Below are 17,761 nucleotides of genomic sequence, written 5' to 3'. Positions count from 1 at the left end.
GTGTCAGGTCGGAGAGCCAGGGCTGCCAGCCCGGCCCCGCTCCAGCCGGGACTGGGGGATGGATGTGTTTCCCCATCCCTTGGCCTGCTGAAGAAGGGTTTAGCCCGCGAAGTTTATCGTTTTAAGTGGAGGCGGCATGAAGCTGAGACAATGGATACAAAATTGAGTTTCCTTTTATTTGTCCAGACCCTCCCTATCTAGTTAGCAGCCCACTGCTTTCCTCTCACTTTCCCTCACTCGCCGGTTTTGCATTTTGTTTAGGAGTCGCTTTGTCTTGTTGAAAGGCAGGAATCTCCCTTCTGTTCGTGACTAACTGTGCCCGAGTTAGAGATCTTTAGTGGTTGTCCCTCCCTGCCTGGAAGAAAGAGGTGACTTCCAGACTCCTCTCTAAGGGGAAGAGCCTGGAATAAACACTTATTCAGCGTGATGCCCTTTTGTTTGTTTGTCCCGTGTATGTGTACGGGGGAGTCTTGCGTTCTGTGTGGTGGGAACACAATTTGAAAACTTCTGGGTGTATTTTCTCTTGCTGAGTTAAACGCAGTCAGGCCCGTGTCCCGTGAAGTCCCGTGGCTCAGAGTCTAGTTTGACTTTTCATAACACAGACAGGCAAACCGGATAACGGGGTATTGTACGTGTGTTACTGTATGGTGAAATGCTAATGCAGGCAAAATGTGTCCTGTTAACTCCTTGGGTCCCTAAAGATATGTAAAGTGAGATATAGCTGCTGTTTTGTTTTTCTGGTAAACCCTGTGGAAAGGTAGGATATGTTCTCTGGACCAAAGAACGCAAATTAATGTCATGAAAAATTGGTGTCATGAGCTGTATTTCCTTGTTTTCAACATGTGTCATTTTGAAAACGGGAGGCTTACTTCTGCTCTTACTGAAATCAACAACCATCCTGTTAATTTCAGGAACTGTAAAACTGGTCCTTACCCAGCCTCACTAAAGTATGTTATAGAATTGTGCTGTAAGTAATCAGCTTCCCAGCTGGAGAGACACAAACTTCTTCAGTCTTGAAATGAATAAATGCCACATTTTCATTACATTTCAACATGAAAACTGATTTTTTTTTTTTGAGAAGTGACCGATTCTAAACATCGTGATCTGAACCTATTTTTTAATGCACTGTTTGTTTACGTGTAGAAACTGCTGTTACTGGCTATTTTATTAGTTTCAAAATTTAAAAGTAAAACTTCTCAGACAGAAATGGGAACTTCAAACGAAAGCATTTCTTCACCAGTCTAACTGTTCTGGTTAGCTTTCCCTTCAGCTTTTCCAAATATCACTGGTTTTTGGACACTTTTTTTAACCAGGTGATTGCATTCAGCAGCTGGATTTAAGAGGAGCTGTTTAAACGGTAGTTGATTATGTGAGTGCAACTGATAGTTTCTTCAGTATTCCCATCTGACTCACGACGTGGAATGTGATACTGAGGCAGAGGAGAAAGCTATGGAGAGTCCCCCAACTTCTCTGCCTTGTTCTGAAAAGTAGGAGAGTGTTGTGCTACACGGGTGTCACAAAGTTTCACTTGGAGCCCGTGAAGGGGAAGCTGTGGTGCTGGTGGGTGTATTTTCTTGCTCTTTGGTCGGTTTGTTTGTGGTGTTCTTTCTTCCCTTTCCTCCTCCAATTTGGGACAAGGGTGCAGGCAGTAAATGCCACAGCACCTGGGGTGATGAGTGTGGAAAGTTTCAGCAGAGAGGGTGAAGGCTGGTGCTTTGTTTGTGCCCAAGCTGCTTAGCCCACAGTCTTCCTATCTTATCGTGTTAGAGAAGTGCTCTAAATCAGATTTGGAAAAACTTTGAGGAGGTGAAGTTTTGGTCTATATTTTATTACTGGTAATCAGTGTAAGCTTCAAGTAATATCTTGGTTTGTGTTAAGTAGTTATCAGTGTGTGTGTGTGATTGTGTATTGATATGTGCTGGCTGAGTCCTCTGAGAGAGGAAAAATACCCTGCTGGTAGCCAGACCTTGGGTGTGTGCTAGCCTGGCCCATGGCAAGCAGACCCACTGTGCAGTTGTGGCAGGGGGGTTAAAGTGTGTGCGTAGGGTCTAAAGCTGCATCCTGGGGTTTAGAAAAATAAAACCTCAGGGGTGAGTGATGAGCATGAAGGTTGGGCCCTCAGTGTTTGCTACAGCTTAGGGCTTCAGCATTCTCTCTGCTTGGACTGAGAGGCTTTGAGGTTGTGGTGAACTCCAGCCTGAGAGGGCTTTGACTCCAAGGTTGGCTGGGAAGGGGTGTCTGGTGTGGCTGTCGTAGTAAGACTCTTTTTTCATGGATGGAATGTCTGTGTTGGTGTAAACCTGTTCCTCTGATCCTGAGCCACAGTAGTTAACTGATTATATTATTGTAAATACTGCCACGACGTTGGCACTCATTAGAGTATTGGCAAGTGATCCTTAGGGCCTCACCTCTCCTCCCACAGATGGGAGAGTTGAGGCACCAGGGGAGTGTAAACATCCTGGCAAAGACATACACGGGAGCAAAAGCTCAAAGAGAGATAGGACCAGCAGTTAGACACAGATGATGATTTTTGTGATTGATTAAGGTCTGCGTGGTGATAAGTTCTGTTTAAAACCTTGCCTGAAGCTTTCTGATTGTCAGGATCTCCTTTTATTTTTTTTTTTTTTTTTTTTTTGCCTGAAATGAATATGCCTTGGGAATATCACTGTGGCGTTATACGGAGATTCAAAGTACAGCAGGCAAATGGAAGGCTCCAGAAGGGCACAGTTTAATTAGTTTATTTTATTTTTTATAAATATGACACTTTCAGTTGCTTAGTCTGACTTACCACGTGACTATACAAATGTACTGGCACAAGTGTGGAGCCACTAAAACTTGTGTGGGAACTAAAACTTGGGGGTGTGGGGACAGATCAGCTGCTTCAGGTCTTGCAGACCAGGACTACTCTGAGCCCAGGGTCCCTTGTGTGCCCCTGGCTGATGCCTGAGCTGAGAGTGCTTTCTGTGGGCAGCACTGAAGGCACAGAGCCTCACTGCGAGTCAGATTTCACAACTGGTTTCAGTGCAGATTTTATATAGGTGCACAGTGGTGGATATTGTGTTTTCTCTTGTGTTGAGCTCAGTGGGGTGACTGCAGGAGTCCTTCAGCACAGGATCCTGTAGCTGAAGGACTTCACAGAGTGCTCATTTTGGATTGGGGGATGTACTTTGTAATAGTTTTTAAAAAGGCAGAGGAAAGAAAAAGCCGAAGGGCAAGGAATCAGTGTAGTGTTTGAGTTTTCAATCTCAACTGACTTCCCTTGACTGACTTAATTTTTGGATGGTGGGTTATGTCTCCTGATACCTCATTCATGGTTCTCCAGAGAGCTCTCTCTCACTGAAGGCTTCCCATGCTGAGGGACTGTTCACACCCCATGGCCAGAATCCTGTTGCCCTCAGCCAAGTCCGAGTATCTGTTAGTGCAGAGCATGCTCCTTAATGTTCACTTGTGTACTAGGAATAGGATCCTTCTTCTGTTAGTGCCCATGACAAAGCTGTCATTAAATTCAGTGGTGTAGGATTGAATGGTAGAAGACCAGTGTTTGGAAGTACATACTACTTAACACCTGATTAATCACTTAACTCCTTGGCACCGAGTAAATTGAATCTCTCTGAAGCAAAATTTTACTAGCACTGCCCCAATTAAACACTGGTCATTAGCATTCACTGTGTCATTACAGGTGAAGTCAGTTTCCTGGGAGGCAACCCATTAAAACAGCATCTTGAATCTGAAATGCCTCAATGAAACACAGTATACTTTAATGATAATTTATATGCATATTGCAGCATGCATCCCAAAGTGACTTTTGGAGGGAGGCAACTAAACGGTGCTCTGCTGATAGAAATGGTGATAAGAGGGAGATGAAGTCTTGTACAGTGGCACAGAAGCAATCTTTCTGCCTTTTGGAAAAGTTACCTGTGTCCTTGAGTGCTTGTGTTCTGAATTCTTCTGCCAGAAGCTCTCCTAATAACCTGCTTACTGCAGGAAGGGGAGAGAGCTAAGGTAATTGGTGTTTTTGGCCAGTAATGTAGTTCTGACCTACGGTCTGAAAATTGGCTAATTTGTTTTGGGATTTTTTTTTTTATATGTTTGTTTTGGAGTACTTTGTAGTTCATTGCCTTCAGCTGGGCATCCCCAGAGTGCCAACAACTCAAAAGCCAGTGCTTCTGAAAGTGATTGCCTTGGCCTTTGCTTTCCCTATCTGTAAAACAAGCATAAAACAATAATAAATGCACCTATGTAGGGCAGTAGCAGGGCTAAGTACTTGTAATGCAGCATGGAAACAAACTGTGTTTATTACAGAAATCTGGGACAGTGATCTGTATTGACCTAGCTTTTTAGTTCACACAGTGTTTTGGGGGCAGGGGTGTGGTGGTGGTTGTTTGGCTGTTGGCTTTTTTGGTGTGGGCCACCTACCTCTGCTGGGCAGTCAGAGCAAGATCTCAGTGTGTCCTGGTGCCTGGATCAGCCACACGTGGGCAGGGTGGTGCTTCTGTGCCCACAGCCAGCATGGGAAGGTGGCTTGGGGAGAGGCTGGCACGTGTTGCTGCCACAATCCTATTCCTGGCCCAGAGCAGGAGCACCTGGGAGGAGGGATGGCAGCCAGATGTGGCTGCCACAGCTGTCTGTCCCCACCACCTTCCCCTGACCACCACCCTCCCCAGGGCTCCCTGAAGCTGCATGCAGAGCAGGCTGTGTATGCAGTTATTCCAGGTGTTACCTTTTCCCTGGCAAGGGAGGACTCCCTGGTGAGGGCAGTGGATGATGATGAGCTGCTAGCATTGCCACAGCAATTAATTAATTTTTAAGTATGTCCCTGTGCCTCCCAAGGGAAGGAGGCTGCCTGGAACAGCCCATGGGTGGGATGTTCCTCTAGGCAGTCATGAACCAGCCAAACCAAACCCAGGTGTGTGCCCAGGTTCAGGCTGGGCAAAGAGACCTGACAGGCCACCAAGGCTTCTGTGCTTTTATAAGTGGAGTTGTGGCTATTGATTCCTGCTTGTGTGGGTTATTTTTAGGTCTTCAACCCATGCCAAATTTAGACCATATTGGTTCTGATGTTGCTGAGTTGTCTTCAGACAGTGCTTTGTTGAAGTGCAGAGGAGAACTACACTCTTCATCTACTTTAGTAACACGTGGGACTCAAGCCTGGATTATAGTGACTGCTTCTTTCTTTTTTTTTTTTTTTTTTTTTTTTTTTTTTTTTTTTTTTTTTTTTCAAAAATGCCGCTGCTGGCAGGAAAACAAATGCGGAAGACTCCAGCCAAAGTTAAACTTGTTCATGGAATGTCCTGGAGCACTGGTAAACAAAGGATTTTGAAAAGGGTTAAGCTTTTCACTGATAGATGGTATCATCTGCTGTAATGCTACAAAGTGAACTGGGTATAGCAATTAAGGAAAGCTATAAATGATTCTTCATTTAAATGGATTTCCAAAGGTTATTCCTTGTTAAGCCACATGCAGTGTCTTTGCTTCTGTGTTGTTCATGTATAGTTTGCAAAGACTGTCTTGGTTAAGACAGTCTGGAGAGAAAAAGGGTATGAAGGAGGTTCTCACTGCCGTGTATGTTGGTGTTCTGTGGAATGTATGCACACAGAAATGTATAGTATTGTAAATAATTTAAAAATGCGTATATTGCCAAGGGTAGCATTGGGTATAACTATAAGAACTGTGTTAATACAACTCCACAAAAGTACTTTGGATGTGACAGCTGGATTCCACGTATTTAACTATTAACAGCTGCCCAATATTAAATCCAGAGTTTGGATGCTTAATTCTAAAATAAAATTAAATATGATTATGAATAGGAACAATTAATGATTTATTGGGTTTTTTTGTTTGAGTGTTTGCTTTTGTTACAGGTTTTGTTTTGGGCTTTTTTCCAGCCAGCTCAAGTAGAGTCTGATTAAGAAATTGTAAATTATTTGTTTTGGGAGTTTATTCTGGAGAAAGCCAACTGGCAACCACTAAGGACTATCCTTAAAACTGATGAAATGAAGCAGAGAGGGAGATTCTTTATATGGTTCAAATTTCAACTGAATATAGCAGAAGTGATTTTTTTCATTATGTCTTCAGTGGGATCCTCCAAAACATCTATTAACAGAAACTAGGAACGTTTTCTGCATGGTCTGGGATTCTGTGGGAATCTGTGAGCTTGGAGCTCTACTAGGTAAATAAAATCTTTAATAACAGTGCCAGAGATAGCAGTACTAAAATTCAGAGATGGATTTATCCAGATACTAGGGCCACAACAAAGCATTCTGTAGCTGCAAACCACATATCCCGTTTATCTTCCTCCTTTTTTTCTTACAAAGGATTTCACATAAAGGTCGCCTTCATCGTTGATGGAGCCCCATGAAGCTTGGCTGATGCTTTTGGGGGTCAAATACAGTGATCCCAGGATTTCCAGCAGTACTGGGGAGCCCTTTCCTGACTTTGTGTAATGTCTATATTGTGATTTCCCCTCTCCATGACAGAACTAATATTTTTTTCTCCTGGTGGATTAGGACTGGGGATAGTTGTTTAACCATGTTCCCTCTTAAATCGGTTGTTCTCATCTTCTTACCTGCCCTGTGCTTTAAAACACAGGCAAAGCCAAGCATTTTCTGACCTGGCCAAAGCTGAGCTTCGAGCTGGGTGTGAGGAACTTCAGATTCTGAGGCTTTGGTTCCACCTCTCACTGGAGACTACTGGAAAAAACATTCCTCAGTAGATGGATCCTCCCTGCCACATCTGTGAGAAGCTGCTTGGATGTTTCCATGGGCAGCACTATAAAGGACTGGCTGCAACTTAAAGCCTGCAGAGCAAAGCAGTGCTGATGGGCTGTTGTCACCTGTAGTGGCTCTGGTCCCAGCAGTGTCACTCCAGCCCCGTGGGAACAGCTCCCTGCAGTTCAGAGCACCACTGCTGGCTTGGGCAGCCTGGTGGAGACACGTGTAGCTGTGGGGTGTGCAGCTGGCATGGATGCCCATGCCATCAGTGGCAGACCCACCATCTCCCTGGAGACGAGGAAATGAGGGGCTGGACTGCTTTCACAGAGGGATGAGGATGCACTCAGTGCTGCCAGGAGTTCCAGGAAGGGCACCAAGTTGCAGGACTAAGGAGTGTTGATGGGTATAAATTAGCGTCTCAGTTTGCAGACTGAGAGATTGTGTCACTGTCTTATGGCTCGAGCAAATGTGTTCTCTGGAAGAGAAGTCGGGAAAGACTGTTGGGGCAGCTTCCAGGAGAAGGTTGTGGGATGTAAAATGTTTCATGGCTTGTGGCTTGAGATACCTATCACCCATTGCACAGTAAACACTGGGCTCAAATACACTGGTGATGGTGTCCTAGCAAACTGCCTCACAGCAGCTGAGTCATCAGAGCCATCCATGACTGACCGTGTGCTGGCTTCTGTTACCTCCCAATGGGGACAAATTACAACCTCAAAGTAAGAAGAGAGTGAATTAATAGTGTGTGCAGAGCCAATTAGCACAGCCAAATGAACCACGTTGACAGGCAGTGGCTGCAGGCTTGGAGAAGTGGGCAGAAAGTGTAGGGTTAAGGGATTTCTTTTCCTTGGTAGTTTTGAGTGGGGCACTTTCAAAACTTTTCTGCTTAACAGAAACAGCGAGGTCTCTTTGAGATGTTCAGTACTGTTTGCTGATAGACCTCCCAGAACTGGTCTGGCACCTGGGATCATATTTTAGGAAATGGTTTGGTTAGTGAATGAAAGAGAAAGCTGAGCTCAGTTTTCGATTTGGGGTGAAATAGGCAAATAAAACCATAGTGGGAAAGCAACAGGGAGTAAAATAGAAATTATCTGTATATTGCAGTTTGAATTTGTGCTGTTTATCGGTTCTGATTGCAGTGTGCCTTTCTGACTACCGAAAAAGATACAGAAATGTGCGGTGGAGTTGCCTGGGGAAGCTTCTATAGGAAGACAGGCTGCAATGCCTTGGAAAGGAGACTGCTGAGGGAGATATAATAGAAAACTGTGAAATTGCACAGCAGTGTAGTAAGGAGAGCAACTCCTGTTAGTTCAAAGTTAGAGCAGGCAATGACATTACTGGCCAGGAAGATTAAAAAAATATTTCTTCTATCTGTGGAGTTATGGAGCTCACTGCTGCAGGGTGGTGTGGAGGCTAAAAGTGCAAATGGACTTAAAAAAAGAGGGTAGATAATATGAGGAAGATATTAAGACTAACAACCTGTGGGAGGGGGAATCTCCCTATATTTATTTACCCTAGAGAAAGTTAATTTTTTCTATGTGCTAAGCCTTTCCCAAAACAGAGACTTCTTTGGGGATAAGATCATGGGCTTGCTCTGATGTGTAGGCATTCAGATGCTTCCATATAAAATTCTGTACTGTGGAAGGACAGTCTTAAGTGGTCTTCCCCTTTGGATTCTTTTCTAAGTCTTAGCCCCAGCAGTCTTGATTAATTAATTGTTAGTGAGTAGAGAGCTAAGGAAGAGTTGGTGTCTGTGACTCAGAGACTTGTGAAGTCAAGGTTGCTTGGACTAGCAAGAAGTTGGCTTTGCTTGTTTATTTACCCGGATTCAAATGACAGAAGGCACAACTTTCAGGGAATACGTGAGATTGGAATTACAGGTCAGGATTTGAAAAAGAAGTTTTCTGGTTTTGGTGAAGAGACAATTGATTGCTTCTAAGAGCCAAATGTGGGTTACCCATGCTTTTCCAAAGGTCTCCTAATTTCCATTATCACCCATGTGAAATGTATTTCTGAAGCATTAACTCCTTTTCACCTGTGTGACAAATGGGGTCCCAACTGGAGCTTGTAGCAATGGGCAGCAGAGTTGCTGCTTTCACTGCCTGGCCAAATGTTGCAAACATTCACTCAACTGTGTCACTTGCTAAGGAATGCTGTCATTTGTACAGATCTTGCATCATGCTTTGACTGTGATTTCTTTTTTTTATTTTATTTTTTTTTAATGGCAAACAGAAGAATGGCAGTGCAAAATCAATTCTGGTATTATTTTGCATGTGTAGTTTTTAAGTATTTTCCTAAAGAGAGACTGATTCACAGTGTTGGATGGCCATTAAAATGTATTGATGTGCAGCTAAAAATGGCTTTTAACCTAAATTTAGTTTTCCTCTCTGCTAATCTATACAATGTCCACAAATATCTATTTAAGTAATTGGATAGTCTCATAAAGATTTAGTTAGGTTTTTATTTTGGCAAATAACAAATTACTTTATTTGCTGGATGATTGATTTTTTTGGTAATAATTTTACTTGTGATGATTTGCTTTGCAGGGAAATGTAATTGCAAGTGCAGTGTACAGCATCAAAGCCTGAGCATTAAAAGTAGTTCTTAAGAAGAAAGAAATGTTTAAAATTGTACATGAAATGGAAGTATCTGGTACATTTTGAGGTAATATTACTTAATAAATAACAAGCTTTTTTCTTAAGCACATGAATTTTAATTTTTTTAAATGGTACTGATTGTTTTTTGCCTTGTTGATTTAGTATGAGTAGATTTTGTACCCTCATCTTGAATTTTTGTTCATTGGAGGAAGGAAACAAGCTTTCTGTTTCTGCAGCCCTAAAGCATTTCCCAGCTTTGAGTGACCTAGTCATTGTAATGAATTAATTGACTGAACTGAAAGAAGAAAATCTTCTCTCCGTATCTTACCAGAAGTTGGCTTGGCTCTTTGACAGGCTCAGGCTCTAGAGGTAGAACAGTGGGTCCCACTCATTTGAATGTGCTTTGGCACTAAGTATTGTGCTTGGGATTTATCTTTAAAATTATTTTCTGCTATTGTAGTTATACCTGGATGTCAATACACTCTAGTTTCGTGCTTCTTAGTTTGTATTAAATGAGTAAAAAACCCAAACCCCTTAAAATGTCAGTTTTTAAAATAAGTGGCCTAGAAAAAATGTACATGTTGAGACATGATACCTTGAATGCAGTACTAGTCAGGATCTCATTCTCTCCTCTGCATGTTACCCTCTATAAGTGTTTTCATTTAATGCTTTAGTCGTGAGATCCACCTTCTTCAGCCACAGAGTGGAAGATCAGCTGGTGTGAGAGAGGTTCCTCCAGTCTGGCACCAAGGTTTGGCTTTGCAAGCAGGAAGGGGAGCAGCTATCACAGCTGCAGAACAGGCTGTTGGTTCCAAATGAGCCCAAACCCCTATGGCAGTAGTCTTCTTGGAAAGAAAAGGCTCAGAAGGAACAGGTTTTAGTCCTGTAGTAGAGGTGTGTGTTCTTTCTAAGGTACTCAAAAGTCTCTGTTAGAGCTCCATGTTTTATTGTGTGCGTTGTCACCACCAGCTCCCCATGAGGGAGGGAACCAGGATTGTCCTGTTTCACAGACAGGGAACAATGTGGCTTCATGGAATCTCTTGGTGCTGCAGCACAATAGCCCTGTGCCTCACCAAAGTGGTGTCCTCAGGCCCTTTGCCTGCCTGGCCCCCCTCCCTGCTGGCTTGGCAGGTGATGCTGTGCTCATCCCATCCCTGCTGCTGGCTCTTCCTGCTCGGGGTGAGGACCTCATGGCCCTGCTGGGTGTCCCTGGGAGGTGAGGGTGATGTCACCGTCGCTTCAACAAGTCGAGTTATAAGGTGAACGTAAGTGCTGATGAAAGAGAGGTCTGTTTTCCTTCAGTCTAGACTGGGGTTTCATAATTCCCTGCCTGTTTCCCATTACTGGTCCACAGAGCACCCTGTCATATGAAAAATAATTGTTCAGCTCAGTAGGCTTCAACCTCCTTTTTGTTCAAGAAAAGGAAAAAGCCTTTCCCCCATTAACAGCTGAGATTCTGTCATTTTCTTAACCTCAGTTAAAAGATGACCATAGGTAGACCCAGGTTGTTGGCCCAGCAGTGAGGAAGGTGTGGAAGCCTTGGATTGCAGACATGGAAGTAGCCCCTTGAGTGAGCTTTGAAGCATATTTAAATTTAATCATTACAGTAAGCCTATGCATATTTAAATTTCCATCTTGTAAAGAGGAGAAAACCAGCAAACCCCAAAATAAATTGAGGGTTTTAATTAGTAGAGTTGGCTAGAATGATAGCTGTTGGGGATGAAGGAAGTACTATTTTTGGGTTGCTTTCTATATAACACCAGAGAAACAGAGCCACTTTTGATGGACTGGTCCTCAAAATACTTTTTATCAAATTACTTGCTTGAAAAAAATATAATAGTGATTTAGTTGGTATCTATGCTTCTGGAAATAAATACATATACTTGAAAAATAGACTTTTTTTTTTTGTTCAGAATTTATCCCTGTGTATTTTCTGGGAAAACTCACCACAGTCTTCAAAGTTCCAACACACCCTGCTCACCTGCACATTTTTGTAGCCACATATTGGTGGTGATAAAAGCCTGGATGGGCAGTCCTGCACTTCAGAGTTGGAGCTTCTGTCTTGATTTCCAGCAAAGTTCCCAGGCTTATGCTGCTTTCAGCCCACCCACCCTCACAGCCAGACACACTGGAATTTAAAAGGTGTTTTTTGGCACTGCTGCAACGTAAAACACGGGGAGGTTCCCCACACAAGTGTAGATAGGGAGCTGTTTGAACCAAACAGAGATCTGATATCTGTGTTCCTGTACACCTACTCTGAGCTGTGGGATTGGAGGTAGTTGTAGGAAGGAAAACAACACCCAAAGAATTAGGGTGGGCTTGAAAGTGAAGAAATTAGGAAGTGAGGATGAAGAGTTTGCTATGATGAGCAGCAAGGGGCATTGCAGACTCCTGTGGAAATCATAAAAATTTGCTTTAGTCATGAGAGGTAAAGGCAGGGAGAAGCTGATTTGGAGCGGGTTATTTCTCATTGTATGGGAGGATCAGATGGAAGCACCTGGCAGGTTTGAAGAGTGGGAAGTCTGTTTTCATACAACACACAGTGAGGTTCCCAAACTTGCTGGCAGCAGGTGTAATGTTGGGCCAAGCAGGCAATTGTTTGCAGAAGACAGTTCATGCTGCATGGATCTATCCAGGACCATTCAGTGCAAAGAGAGCAGCTGTGATCCTTGGCTCAGAAAGCCCCTAACCTGTGGATTTCTGTGGGTGTGTGCAAGGGATAGTTTATTCCTTGTGCTCTTTCCCTGAGCATTTCCTGTTGGGTGTTGCTGGAAATGTGGTATTAGCTTAGACAGACCTTTGAGCTGACCAGGACTACTGTGTTTTTCCATTTTAATTTAGGACTTTCATATTTGGTGCTTGACTCTGTACAGATGCCTCTGACAAGTGGAAAAATAACAGGAAAACCTCTCATGTGAATCAGACCTTCTGCTCTGTTTCTTGTTCTGGTTGTGATATTTCCTTAGCAGAAGTAACCTGACCATCTGAAATTCATGAGAGGGAATGTTCTTTAGACTATGAAATGAATTCTGTTTGGGAAAATTCCTGGGGATTTTCCTATCCTTGACTCTCCTCTTGGGCTGTGATGCTATTTATTGGCATAAAGTGCTTGACCTATTTTATTTCTCGAGGTTTTCCCCAGGATTTGGCTGACAGAGGGTGGAAAAAATAATTAGATTCTTAGATAATTCAAATGCTGTGTGCTGTGTCAGGCACACCTCTTCTCATGTCAGATAAGTGAACACAGTTCCTTGCAAGGAGCTTTCTTTAGATGGCACAAACATGTAACCACATGACTGTGGCTGATGAACAGGTGTTATACAGGGATGATTCCAGCATTTCCATTAATTTATTTCATTGGCATGCCTGAAACCTGCATGGAGTTACTGTCTTGATTTATTTGATAGTTCAATCTTTTTGCCTTTCAGTCCCTGACCCTTCTTTTCCTAATAGCTGGGAAAATCGAAAAGGAAGTGTTGTTTACTGAGTGCCTGGACTTTATTTTTCTGCACATAACTGTAAAAAAATGAGCAAGCCAGCAGACAGGACCTTCTTATGGGACTGTGCAGGCACCAAATGCTTTCCTTCAGTGCAAGTTGAGCTATTTCTCAAACAATGCTTGTCCTGTGCTGGTGCAGTTAGTGACCAGTTAGAACTAGAGGGAGCTGGCTAAAAAAGGAAGAAAAAGCTCAACCTGCAGATGCTTGTGTGTCCTTAACAAAGAGCCCCACCACTGGTGTCCTACAGCAGGCAGACATGCCCACTGTAACAGCCTGTTCTCACACAGTGCATTGTTGCCTGGCTGTCTGTAGGACTGAGTTGTGATGCCTGTGACCCAACTTGCTCATCTCTGATTCTCCTGAGGTCCTGTCCCACTGCAGCAGCCTGGAGGGTACCTCTGGGGACCTTCCTTTGCTGCACCCAGGTGCTGGCTGCAGAGCCTCAGTGTCTAAACACATTATTACACCTGCTACCAACACATTGAAGCAGAAAGTCCCAAAGGATGCTGATAGCTGAAGAAATTCTGTTTTCCCGGTGTTAAACACAAGGAAGTTAATTTTATTATTCCATACAAAAGTGAATGGAAATATGCCTGTGTACCACATGCAAAGTCTGGACATGAACTTTCCTAACCCACTGTGCAAGCACAACACTTTACATGATCCTGTGACCAAAGGCTGCATTATTGGCCAGGTTTCATAGATAAATCTTTCATTTCTATCTCTGTCCTAGCTGTTTGCACACAACTACTTAGTTCCTGAATTTCCCACTCAGGCTTTGGGCACTGGTGTGGTTCATGGTGCTGTGGGAATGGGGCTGGAATGTCATCAAGTGGACAGATGAACAGTTAGTTGATGGTGCACCCCTTAGTGCAACACTCACTTTAGGCTGGTGAAGCAGGGCTAAATTTCACCATACCCACCTTTTCTAGTGCTCATCCCACCCCTTCCTCACCATTCCAAGTGGATAGCCCTGCACAGTCATGCTGAGTTTTCCTTCAGGTTTGTACCTCACGTTTTACCTATTTGTTTGAAGTCCTTAAAAGTGGTAGTGGTGGTCACCACCCAAGGAGACTCTGAAGTATTGATTCTTCAAGTCACTTGAAATGGGAGCTAAATGATAAACCTTGTTTTAGAAAGCAGAAGTGTTCTATCTAATCTTGTTCTTCCAGTGGAGAAAAAAAAAAAAAGAGTGAGGATTTGATAATTTATATGGCAGTACGTTGTGAACTTGGAGTGATTTAGATTGCTAATGGAAAGTACTTTAACTTTGATTTTTAACTGTGTCAGATGAAAGGATAATCTTAGCCAGCCTTTCCCATTGCTGCTGGGTTGCACAGCAGCTGCTTAAAATGAAAAGGCAGTGCAGATACCAGTGTGCAAACATAGCAGGGTCTTGTGGCCAGGTCCACTGCCTGCCTTCCCTCCATTTCTCAGTCTCAGGTCTCAGTGGTGGTGGTGTTCACTGTTAATTATTATGGCTGTGAACTTGTTAAGAAACACTGAAACCAAAGCATTTTTCTAGGCACAAGTAATTTGTGCTGGGGTGTTTGTTTAACTAGTGACTGGCCTCCTCTTGTTTTGCCTCTTACTCATAAGAGGTGAGATCTTTGACCATGATGTAAAGAAGAGACCTGCTCAAAATATGGTGAGGCATGTGAAAATTTACCTTAGCAGCAGTTCTGGGTCTTTGTTCTAGGTTGACTCTACCAGTTCTTGAATTATACAGTGAATTATACAGTGTGTCTGTACAGGACAGTCACACCATCCTCCCTGCCCCAGCAGTGTCTCTGAAGGAGTGTTTGCTCATATCCAGCTTTGAGCTGGTTGCTTCTCCACAAGTCTTTAACCATTCTTTAAAGGCACTACAGAAGTGCACCACTGTCATTTCACTGAGGAAAGAGTTTGATGAAGCTCTTAAGGTAAGGTGGTAGCACCCTGACAGGTCTCGTTCTACCCTTCCCCTTTCTTGTCCCGTGGGCTGGCACACATGTTGGTGTGGATGTGTGCATGACAGGGCAGCAGGTCTGGGTGAAAATGGATGGCTTTTATTAGTGCAAAACACAGCCTGGTGGGAGCAGTTCCTGCTGGGAACATGGGGAGGGTAGGGCGTGGTTTTTTGGTGGTGGTGCCAGCAGATCTGTGATTAAAGCATTGATGAAACTCCGAATAAACCTTTGGCCAGATCTGCGTGATGTGACATCAGAACCAAAGCTTTTAAGGATTCACGCCTACTTTCTTTACAAGAACTGTCCCTCCAGGCTAGATAGATTAATTACAGGAAAAGTGGTCGGGGTTCGGGGAAACTTGATGTTTCTTTTGCTGAGACACCATCTCTGCTTTAAAAAAGAAATACACTGGGTATCTGAAGCAGCATGGTTTGTTGTTGTAGTGTGAAAGGTAGAGCTGTTGCCTGGAGGTCTGAATGAGCCTTGTGGTATCAGTGTGAGGCCCTGCCACTGTCACCTGTCATTGTCCCAGTCATATTGTGGCTTGCTCTGTGTTTGAGCACACCATGGCTGAGCTGTTTAGGTTTAGTTGCTTTAATAAAAAGAGGCACTTTCACGTTTTGAGTTTTCTGAGATAGACTGAGAACACTGAAAGGCAAACCTCTCCACTTTCATTGCAAATTTCTCTTTTCTGTACCACCGGTGCTGACAGACAGTCTGGACCTGTTTAACCATGCAGCAAAGCGTGAAACCTCTCTGGGTCAGGGAAGGAAGCTTGTCCCATTTGCCTAATCTAGAGAGCATTGCAGAGTTTCAATTACCTCTTAAAATTATGTCCTCAAACCATGCAAACATGGCAGTGATTTGTTCAGTCCTTGAGCCACGCTTACCACAGCTTTCTGTGAACTTTGTGTATATGCCCAGTTTGGTGTGCAAGGTATCTGTGACATCCTTTCAATAGAAACTAGGCCAGCTCACAGATCTTGTTTTACATTCCTTGTACCTTCTGTGCTGGCCTTGCAACGTGGCTATAGAATATACCAGCCTGGTGCATCTACTGATTTTCCTGGACAGGGAGGGTAGGCTCAGGTTAAGGTTACTCAAGGGAGGTGCAGGAAGTTTTAGCTCAGCTGTATTGTCTGTGGCCTTGAAGTCATTTAATGTGATTGCCACTTCATAAATTGTTAACACCCAGCAAAATGAAGTCAGATGAGTGGTGGGATCTGCTTGTTCTTCTATAGTACAGATAATTAATAAGATCTTGCCTTAATCCCTTGCTGGATGATTAATACTGCAGAGTTATTGGTAGTAGGACTGGGGTAGGATTTTGAGTAGTTCACCCTTTCTTTCTGTTTTTCTCCCTAATGAAACTTTTGCTGTGAACTCTTACCTGAAAAACTCTGTAGATACCACTGTGCTGCTGTGTTGGTTGATGCACAAAAGAAGGCCTGAATCATGGCTAGGATAACAAACTTAAAATTTAATGAAAATCAGTATTGAAATCTGCTCAGTGTGGTACTAAGTTACCAATTTGATATTAATCCAAGGTTTTTGGTTTATGTAGGTTTTGATGAAATAGTTTCTTCCAGCTGATAGCAGTTTGGATGATGTTGTAGTGAAGACTTGAGAAATTTTCTTCCCTCCAAAGTTACTTGAAAAGCTAAAGAAAATTTTGCAGGTAAAGGAGAAATTATGTCATTCTTCATGACACAGAGATTGTAAGACAATTGTATTTTAATGGACCTGATCTCTGGCCTTCACTGAACTCAAGAGGATTTGGCTGAAGCCTATAGTGATAACTGAGCAAGGGATGACTGATAAAGAGAAACTCCTTATTAGTCAGTGGCACTGGTCGAAAAGAAAGCAAGGACAAGAGACAGATGTTGTCACATGAGTAACATCAGTAGTTTTAATTCATTTTCCGAAAGCTCGAAGATGAGGAAGAAAGAATGCATTTGGTTTCAAGAAAACAAACCCTTAGAAGTTGTGTAGATTCCTAGGAATTTATTAACAGCAAAGTCCATTTGTCTGTTTAATTACTATTGCTCTTATTTTTAGGTATTCTCATACAAAGCAGAACGATTCAGCATTTCAGAACTCCAGTAATTCATTTATTTTTTCCTGACTCAGCTTGAAGAAGCTGACTGAAAGAACACCTTTCCCTCCAAATATAGGCAGACAATACATTGTCTGATAATGATAGTTTCTGAATAGCAGATGATCAGAGGAGCAGCAGAAATAGGAATTGGTGGTACTTTATTCTTTTTCTTTTTTTTTTTCCTCCTGAGCCTCTGCACTGCCTGCAAAGTTGGAAAACTTTAATCTCACATACTGAGGGAAGGTTTGTATCCCTCCCTCCCAGTAAAATACATTTGGAATATCTCCGACAATTAAGAAGTTGATGCAGCATCTACCTCATTAGTTTTGTTGACTGCCATAGAAGACACCTGTCGTCTGTTCATCTGACTATTATTTCATTATCATCTCCTTGTGGGTACTGTAGTTGGAAGAAATCTCCAGTTGTTAAATCCCTTTCAGTTTTGTTTAAAGCGGTTGTCTCTCTTGGTTTTGTGTCTTGTCCCATCTTAGAGGTATGATTCCTCTTTATTCTACTATTCCTTCCTGAACACTTCACACAGTATGAAGAGGTACTGAGGTGCCAAGGTAGGATTGCAGACAAGAAGTGCTCTAGATTGTTCAGCATGGACTCAGTGGATATCAAACAGGAATGTTTTTGTTGAGTTTAATTTCATAAAGGAAAGAACCCATAGCTTAACCCTTCCCTGTAAATAGATAGCCGTTAGTTCTTGGGACATCGTAATTAGTAAAAAGAACTCCTAAATATATGAAAGTGAGATTTTTAAATTTTTGTGGGGGGAAAGGAGGGGGAAGTGGTGAAAACAAGTTATGTAAGATTAGAAATCCTTAGTTTAGAAATGTATCTTCCGCAGTTGACCTGCTGAATGTCTCTACGTTGCCCTCCCTGCTTCTCTAAGTCCTGCCAG

General features: G+C 42.9%; 1 protein-coding gene across 1 annotated transcript in view; it reads left to right on the top strand.

The window, feature by feature from the left end:
- The window catches only part of ETV6 (ETS variant transcription factor 6), a 122,103-nt gene that overhangs the window by 751 nt on the left and 103,591 nt on the right, over nt 1–17,761 (top strand). The gene's annotated exons all lie outside the window — the stretch shown is intronic.

Source organism: Zosterops lateralis, assembly GCF_965231275.1.
Source record: "Zosterops lateralis genome assembly, chromosome: 4".
NCBI lineage: Eukaryota > Metazoa > Chordata > Aves > Passeriformes > Zosteropidae > Zosterops > Zosterops lateralis.
Note: the sequence above shows the minus strand (reverse complement) of the source record. Positions and strands in the feature narration are given on the sequence as shown.